This window comes from Carettochelys insculpta, chromosome 11, assembly GCF_033958435.1.
Source record: "Carettochelys insculpta isolate YL-2023 chromosome 11, ASM3395843v1, whole genome shotgun sequence".
NCBI lineage: Eukaryota > Metazoa > Chordata > Testudines > Carettochelyidae > Carettochelys > Carettochelys insculpta.
The window spans coordinates 39,530,095-39,539,872 of record NC_134147.1 but is presented as its reverse complement, the minus strand read 5'-3'; positions in this window follow the sequence as shown (position 1 = coordinate 39,539,872).

The window sequence follows — 9,778 nt, the reverse complement described above, 5'->3', positions numbered from 1 at the left end:
CGTATGGGGGACCCAGCGCCTGAGTTCGGGTGGGGACGAGGCCTGAATGCCCTATGCCTGCCCCTTCCACTAAAGGCCTTACCCCTTCTGGGCCCCACGGCAGCTGTTGGAGCTACTAACTTGTATGGATGACTCCCAAAGGGCAGGAAACCTGCACAAATATAAACGCGGCTAACTTCAGGGTCCTGAGACCATCCCTGACAGAGAAGTCTGGGCAACAAGGAGCAGTCCGAGACTCACTGATATACACACTGGGATGGGGTGGGGAGGGGAGGGAGGATAGTGAGTGTCTGGTTACAGAAAACATTTCCTCAGCCATGCTGCTTGGCCGGCTGCCTGCACAGACGCCTTCTCCATCATCCTGCATGCTCCAGCAGAGCGCGGCTGCAGGGCACTGGGTAGTCATTCCTCTCTCATGACACATTACGCTCCCCCAGCAGATACATCACTCCCTTGGCCGTGGTTTTTATTTGTGCAAATAGGGCTGACAAGTGCCACCCGCCCTCCCCATGCAACTCCGCTGCCTCGCTGTGCTCCAGTCCCCACCCCCTGCTCCAGGAGGAGGCCAGGCTCAGGGCCTGTCTTCCATCCCCAGCCACCCTGCTCCCTCTGCTCTGGGACTCCTGCCTATCCTCCGTTCACTACTGTGCTCCCACTGCTGGCGGGTGGGGTGCCTGTGGGGGAGGGCGTCAGCGAGAGGCACCCACAGCTGCCAAACAAAACGTGTGCGCTTTGCCGCCCCCCCCAGTTCTTATCCCCTGCCCTCAGGAAATGGTTGCCAGGCCACGACCTGCCCCAAAGGCTCTACGCTACATTGGGTTCCCTATGAAGCTGCTCCACCAGCCAAGGAAAACCTGAGTTTGACAAGCTGCACTGGGGGTGAGGAGAAGAGGGTTACTTCAAGGGGCCCCTTCACCTCCCTGCAGCTGCAGGCTGGGAGAGATTTGGCACGATGTGGAACTGGCCTTTGTGTCTGTGGAAAGTCATTTCCTCGTGTTTTTACAGGCTCCCTCTCCCCTCCTGGGATTGTGACTGAATCTTTCAGGACAGTCGGCTTTGCCTGAGGGGACAACACAAGCTGCTACTGCGCTAAGAGGCAGGAATATCTCGAAAGCCGGGAGTTCATGTGCTCAAGCAGTAGGGCCTGGGGGGTCTTCCTCCAGGCCTGCAGGCAGAGCAGATGCCTAGACAGCCTGCATCTCTCTACAAGAACAATGGTAGCCCTCTGCAGGGCTATTGGGTAGCCAGCCAGCCAGTAATTACAAATAGCATTTATTACTGGCGGGCGTGGTCTGCTCCCTGAAAGATGTTGTCAGTCCCTTCTTCTGACACCAGCTCATCCCAGCCAGTCACTGGGCACCTGCAATTTTTTTCTTGAAACTTTGCAAGGCTCCGGAGCTCAACCTCCATAGGGAGTTTGTGCATGACAGGGATTTACCCTGTTGCAGCTGGCGGCTAACACTCTGAAATAGTTGGCTGGAGAACTGCAGTTCCAGCTGTCTGGGGCAGTTCACACCTCACTGCCCTTCTCAAGGTTGGAAAGAAGGCAGAGGAGCTGAAAAACTATCACCCAATTGCTCTGACCAGTGTCACTTTTAAGCTGTTCTAGAGACTGCTACTCAAATGATTTGTCTTCAAAATCAGTCCATGGTTATCTTGCTGCCAAGCAGGGATATGACTAGGCCATAGCATTGAGAAACAAGTGATTAGAGTGGGTGGAGGAGCCCCATCCCATTGTCTGGACCCAGCCTGTTGCTTGTCTAGATCCAGCCCCCATGGCTTTCCTCCCCAGCATTGGGCTAGCCGCAGGCCAGACTTTTACCTCCAGCCTCTTCCTGAATCCCCTCCTACCCACACCACACCCATCCAGTCCTTGCCTGCACCCCACTACCGACCAGATTGCCCACCCTCAGCCTGTTCCTGCATTCACCTTCCTACCCAGACCCCAAGCCTGCTTCCTAACATCCAGAGCCTAGGGGGTCCACACAATTTACTAGCTCTATCCTCCCAGTGGCAGCATGGGGTTTGAGTTGTCACACTGGCAAGTTATACTCAGAGATAAGCTCTCCCATTTGTGTCATCACTGATGTGACCCAGATCACTCCACCCTCTGCTGTTCTAGCTCTGGCTGGTATTGCCAGGGGCAAAAAAACAAAAAAACAAAAAAACACAGCATCCCAGATGCATTACTACATCCAGCCACAACTGCTTACTTCACAATGTCTTCTCAAAACCACATCACGAATGCCAGTTAAAGACAAGAAGCTCTTGTTCCAAGACAGCAGAATCAACAGAACATCAGGCATGATGTTTCCTATCGAAGGAAAAGCAGATATGGGTGGCGTGGGATTTCATTTTGGATTCACGGTATATTTCTTGGCAGATAGACAAGTCACTTCTGCTTTCCATTGTCTCCCTCTCACTTATGGCCTTCTGAACAGCCATATGAACCAGAAGATCTTTCTTCATTGGAGGATAGGTTATGGTCAGAGGCTGTTTAACTTACATCTTTATCATTGGGGCCTCTTCTAGAAAGTTTCTGTCCTATCAGCAATCCAGGCCTGCCCCTACAGAGCTCAGGAATGAAGTGTGCCAGCTGGTTCTGGATGGACTGTCTTCTTTATCCTCCAGATGGTGGATAGATGTGCTCAATGTCTCTGGAGGATGTTGCTCTAGGAGGATACTCTATGTATCACTATTAACTACATCTAATTTGCTGCCTGTGCCATTAGTTAGAAGAAGCAAAGACCTACTGAGCTCTCACTTGCCCTTTTTCAGAAAGAAAGACACACCAATATTCTCAGAAGGTCTCACATTCAAGAGCTCACCACGTCTGACCCTGCTTAGCCTCTGTGTGCAAGAATTCAGTGTAACCAAGGAACCCATCATGATCTTACAGCAAAGTTAGTGCAGTTTGGGACACACTGGTGGGACGCTGAGCTGAACTATGTGGAGACAGACCCATGCCCGGTAAAATTATTCCTTGCATACTTCTCTAGAAGCTCAATGCACCCCAAAACTAGAACACTTATCTCATGTATAGCCACAGAGGCAGAGTTGAGCCTTTGCAGTGCTTTGACACTCCTATACCCATTAGTGCAGTTAATCCATCTCCATGGGAGGTGGCACCTAGGTTGATGGGATAAGCTCTCTGTCAACACAGAGCTATCTACACATTGGGTTAGCTCAGGACAGCTCCATCATGAAGGGGTGTGGATCATCCACACCATAAAGAGATGCAGTTATACACATAAAGGTCTATAGTGTAGACCTATCCAGAGAAACTGCTGTAAGAGCCAGGGCAGGGGTAATTTACTCAACTAGTAGAAAGGAGGAATGGGAAACTTGATTTCTGATGTCAGCGAAAGTCCTCTGCATTTACCTGGGGGGCCCTCCCAACCCAGAGAGCACTTGATGCCTTTAAGTCTCAAAAGCTGAATCAAAACCAAACCTCCCTGTCCATCGAGGCAATTTTTAGACCTAAGTGCCTCCTTGTCAGCCTCCATTTGCCGAAATTTCCCTGATCCCGCCGGTAAGGTACAGATATTTTACGCAGACAGTGGCCTTCTGAACACAAAGGGATACCTCTCCTTCTGCCTGCATGGCCTGCTGAAGGGCCTGAAAGCAGCCTTTTAATACAGGCATAACTCCCAGTGGAATCAGTGGGAGTTTGGCTCAAGTGAAGGAGTACATGAAGAGGTCGAAAACTTTAAAGGGGAGTCTAGTAGAAATTAATTAGGACTGGAGCAGGACAAGCAGAGGTGAACTGGGAACTTTAAACTAATTAAACATACCCTGAGGCTCAAAGTGTCAGAATTTGCTTATTAGTCATTTTGCCAGAAGGTTGTATCTTCCTCCCTACCCCTGGCCCCCCTTAACCTCAGCCCAGCCTTCTCTTCTCAAGTTGCTGACAGGACAAAAAGCTTTTCCTTGTCCACTTCAGGGCAGCAAGAGACTTTTTAAATCCCCATGCCTGTGTTTATTTTGTATTGTTCATGCATTTTACTTCTGTTTCCACCACTGCATTTCCATAGCCACCAGGATCCCCATCCCGCTGCCTAAGTGCAGGGATTTTTTGGCAGTCCCCTTGTTAGGAAAGATACGTACATACACGTTAGATTGAGTCAAAAATTCAACCTCTCACTCTGAGTGGATTTAACTTTAGACAAAATTAGTTTGTTTAGTTTTACTATCACAAAATAAATAAGTGAACCGTTTTTGCTCAAAGACAACATTTTATCTTTTGGACCCAAATAGCCGACTCTCTTGATTGTCTCCCAGAAAGAGTAACTTTAAAAATCCAATTATATTTCCTGGAGCATCAAAGCAGCAGAGAGATCCCATGTGGGACATTGGGGAAAATGAGATCATGCATGTTGCATGGTGATTGGCAAATTATCAGATCACTGTTCCAACTTCCACACACCCAGCCAGCCAAGTGTGATAAAAATGCAGGTTTTGGCTCCCAAGAGCCTGAGACACTGTTTGCCAGAGTTCAGATTCACTGTAAGCATTTTGCTATGACTCTGCAAAAGTGCTGTGCTGATTAATTAGAATTGCATAGATACGGTTGACTGTAGTTCAGTTTTCAAGTCAAACCACTTGTAAATAGAGGGTCACATTTTGCAAGAGATGCTATAACTTCTTCTTTTTATTATTTTTCTATCCTGCAACCCAGAAGAATCAAATTCCTTGGGAGGAGAAAGGAGGGAGAATGCAAGTTTCCGTGTACTTATTCCATTACTATGTGCTTTGGAGTTATTTTAGGGCAGTGGCTCCCAACCTTGGGTCTGCGATGGTACTGCAGGGGACCCATGAAAAAAAGAAAAAAATGATCATAGAAAATAAGTTTTAAATACACTGCAAAGTTACAATTGTTATTTTAAAATTAAATATCTAATGTTAATTTCTGTCTGAAAAAAAAATCTATGTTGTGGTTTCCTTTTTTATTTCCTGAAGTGTACACAAGTGTCAGAGGGGTAGCCGTGTTAGTCTGGATCTGGATCTCACCCTTGCTGACTGAACTAACCTTGTTATCCCCACCCTTGCTCTGGCTTATTTATACCTGGCCCTGCAGATTTCCAAGACCAGCATCTGATGAAGTGAGTCTGTGCTCACAAAAGCTCATGCTCAAAACTTTTCTGTTAGTCTATAAGGTGCCACAGGACCCTTCGTTGCTGAAGTGTGCACAGTGGCTAGAATTGGCTTTGATGGGGGTCCATGCTAAGTCAAAGGTTGTGAACCACTGTTTTAGGCCAATTATAAAAGCAAATTTCATCTACGGTGAAAGACCTTTGCACTTGTGAGTCATTCACTTTTTTGATAGAAATGGTCGGTGTGCGTGTCCGTGCACAGATGTTGAGAAAGGAAGTTTTATTCCTAAAAAGCTAAGCAGCAAGCAGGACGATGAATAGCCTTTCCCAGGGGCCACTTTAAGCATAACAACAATACAGCCTGGAATCTGTTTCTATTTAAACACGCCTAACTATGATGTAATCATATGGGATGACTGCTGCATGGAAGAGAGAGGTGGACAGGGTTAATTGTTCTGACCAGAGGTGGAAGAAATATCAGAACTGGTGATGCTGTGTAGCCCGCTCAAGAAATTTAGTGATTTTTTTTTTTTGCTTACTTTCCCTTTTTAAAAAAAAAAAAAAAAGAAGTTAGAGGGAACACTGTTCTCTGCAGGTGCGTGACAGCATCCACAACCCAAAGCAGCAGCTTTCTGTCAGAAACGCTACCCAAAGGAGCTGACAAACATACAGAAGCCAGGCTTCCTGTGTCCCACTCCTGCTCTGCCACTGATTTCTTGTGAGACAAGCACTGGTGCCAACTCCAGGGTACTCCAGTCGTGAGTGACTCACAGAAAAACCATTAGTGGGTGCTTACACCAGCAGCCATCTCCCCCTCTTCCTCCAGTGCCTCCTGTGTGCCAGCAGCCCCATGGATCAACTCTTCCCCCAACTTCGCAGATCAGTTCTTTCATGGCTGCAGGAGGCACAGGGTGGGGAGGAGCAGGGAAGGGATGTGCTTTGGGGAGGGTGCCTGTGATGACAAGAGACTTAAGCTGTGTCTTCGCTAGGCAAAGTAAGTTGACTATAGATATGCATTTCTAGCTCTGGCAATTGTGTCACTAAAACTGACGTATCTGCATTCAGCTAACTTGGCTGTCTGTACTGGCAAAGGTTGATTTCACACATCTCTACTGGGTACGCAAAATCATTGATCAGACCCTGGAAGATGATCCCGGAGCAGGTCAATCTCCCAGGATAGTATACATGCAGCCTTAATGATGCAAGGTATTAGGTATTATTAAAAATGATTAAGGGTCTGGAGCACGAGACCTATGAGGAGAGGCTGAGGGATCTGGGCTTGTTTAGTTTTCAGAGAAGACCGAGGGGTGATTTAATAGCAGCCTTCAACTTCCTGAAGGGGAGCTCTAAAGAGGAGGGTAAGAAATGGTTCTCAGTGGTGTCAGATGGCAGAACAGGGAGAGGTGTAGGTTAAATATTAGGAAAAACTGCTTCACCTGGAGGGTGGTGAAGCACTGGAATGCGTTGCCTAGAGAGGTGGTGGATTCTCCATCCCTCGAGGTTTTTAAGTCCTGGCTGGACAAGGTCCTGGCTGGGATGACTTAGTTGGGGTTGAACCTGCTTGAAGCCGGGGGCTGGACTAGATGACCTCCTGAGGTCCCTTCCAGCCCTGTGATTCTGCGATTAGTGTTCAGAGTGCAGAGTTCTCTCTGTGCCTTGCCTACACTCAGTGCGTCCCTTGCAGTGATGGAGGTGCTGGAGCTCATTGCTTCCACTGCTCAGTCACCTACTGTGACCCCTAACTCCCAGGGTCCATGGAGGAAGGGGGTCAGAGCTCCTAACCCAGCCACATGCCACTGGCCCTTTCACTGCACTGAACCAGCCTCATGAGAAGTAGTGCCTCTCTTCAGCCTTGGACAGTAACCACCCTCCAGAGGGCACAATGCAGCATAACCCAGCTGTTTTGAGCTGTTTACAAACTGTTTACTTTCACTGCTCAGGCTCCTCTCTAAATCCTCCTTGCTGTTGACAGGGATTTGCTGGGCACATGTCCCTTGGGGGGGTGGGGTGCGGTCCAGAAGGATTGGAGAAGAGGAAGCACTCAGCCAAGAGCAGCAGGTTTAAAAGACAAGGGAAGCCATGATCTCCTGTAGGTCTTAGCCTGCGTCTATGGCAGCACTTTTCCCCGGAAAAGCCAGGCCTTGTGTGAAAAACCCATGGAGCGTCCACACGTAAAGTGTGCTCAGCAACCGAAAGAACACGGCCCTATTTCCAGCAGCTCTCTTCCTCTCTCAGAAGCAAGCTCCTCTTCTGGAAGAGCCTTTTGAAAAAGCGCACGAGTAGCTGGTCTGTGGGCCTCTCTTTCGAAAGAGCAGTCCTCGTGGCACTGGATTTTGACCCTGATCCACTCTTTCGGAAGAGCAGGGGCTGTGTGGACACTATCAAAAGAGTGGACTGAGCTTTCGGTCTGCTTCTTTGTGTGTGGCTGTAGTGTGACCATATCTCCTTGTCTGAGATATGGGGGTGGGGAGTGGCAGCTCCTCCAAGCCCCAGGGAGCCAGGAAGGAGGCGGCAGCTGCCAGCAATCCCCCAGGGCTCCAGGGAAGCAGAAGCTGCCCAAGCTCCCCCTGCTTCCCTGAGGGTCAGGGAAGCACAGTGGGGGAACAGGGACAGCCCAAATACGGGGAAATTAGTCCCTTTTAAAAAAAATAAGTTGGGACACCTTTTTGGTGTCCCAAATATGGGACTGTCCCACCCAATACGGGACAGGTGGTCAGCTAAGCGGATGTGCTCTTTCAAAAGAAGTAGTTTTTTCAGAAGATCTCTTCTGGAAGAACTTCTTTCAAAGGATCATGGTAGTGAAGACGCTGCCTTCGTGACGAAGCTCTTCCCTCCTCCTAAACTAGTCTGACTGTTCCTGCAGGCTCCCATCGCAGGCTGTTGCAACCTAGATAAGACTTAGGAACTGAAAAGTGAAATACCTTCCAGCTTTCCAGACTTGTTAGCATAACATTGAATTGGTGAAAGAGCCATTAAGTGGCAATGGAGTCATGTATGGGCATGTGCTGATCCAGAGATATTTATGGTCAGTTTCTGAATTTACTGACAAAAAACAGTTATGCGTTACTGTAATATGGCTACAGGTCCTTACTTTAAGATTTGTTTTACATATTAAATGTTTGGGTCTTCAGACAGTCACTTAAATTCAAAAGGACACCCCTTTTCTAAAATAAACATTTTAATTTTAATTATGAAAAAGAAAAAAACCCACACACACTTACGGAGCCTACCTGTCCTTTCTGCTTTAATCTCTCTCTCTCTCTCTCTCTCTCACACCCTGTTGCAGAGACCTTATAGCTGTGGTTCTTAAAACTTTTTGGCCTATGGCCCACTGTGCTCAACAGAAGCCTTTCTGTGGCTCACCAGCCAACCACTCACAATAGCAAAATGCCTTTGCTTATCTCTAAATACCTTAAATACTAATTTATACATATTAGGCTACTGGAGCTATAACATAAGGGGACATACATAACCAGTAAGAAAGTCTGTTTTCATTAATGTTTCCTATGTACTTTAACTTTATGATGTTCATCTACCAAACTTCATTTTAAATAAATTAAAATATTAATTTATGTCCAGAACAGAAAGGTTTTAACTTTGTCTTTATGGCAGGCGTGAAAAACTTTTTTGGGTCAGGGACCACAGAGCCACAGGGGGTTACGGCAGAGGAGTCAGAAGCCACACAAGTAAGGCAATTCCCGCTTCCCCTCCCCACCAAAAAAAAGAGTCCCTACCACTACCCTTACAAAGTGGTTCCATACTGAGATGCTTCACTCCCCCCCCAGGTATGCCAGCCAGAGAGGAGAGGAGAGGCCAGGAGGACGAGATTCAGGGCTTTGGGGGCTCTGGGGTAAATAGCTTGAGGTCCTCCAGATTCTGGGGTGAGGCCAAATATTAGGAGGAGTTCCATGTGCAGGAGAGCACTGCAAGGAGTGGAATAGGGATGGAGGTCTGGATGGGAGGTTGGGTGCAGGAACAGGCTGGGACTGGAGGCCTGGCTGGGGGAGGGTGCAGGAGCAGGCTGGGGGCATTGTCCCTGTGGGAGTGCGTGTGCGCATGCATGAGCAGCATGAGGGGAATGGGGGAGGGCATTTATCTGGCTTTGTGACAACTTCCCCTACCCTGCACCCCTGCCACTTCGAGGAACTGAGCCTCCTTGTCACAGCCTCTTGCTGCTTCCATTGGCTGCAATTCCAGAATTGCAGCCAATGGGAGCAGTGGGGAAAACCTCCAAGCAGTGCATCTGTGCATTGCAGTTTCCCCAGCTGAGGGATGGGGAGCTGCTGGCTCCCCTCACAACCCAGATCCGGCAGTGAGGCTCAGGTTCCCTTCCCTGCCCCCACCAAACAGGCTCCCTGCTGTGGGGGAAGCAGGATGGAATGAGCTTGATTCGTGGCCCACTTACAAGGTGGATGGCAGTTTGAGTACCATTGTCTTATAGGAACTAATATCCTCCCCCGCCACCCCCCCAGATAGCCGGACAAATGAGTTTCCCATTATTTCTATGTGATTAATTTTAAGACAAGCCGCCACCAAAATCAGCACCTTATTATGATATAAAATCCTTTGGCAACATATTTTACCATCAAGGTAGGGTGAAATTTCAAACACATGTCTATTGCTATGGAGATCACACGATACATTAGTGTTCCCTTTTTCCAAAAGCAGTAACTGCCTTGACTGAT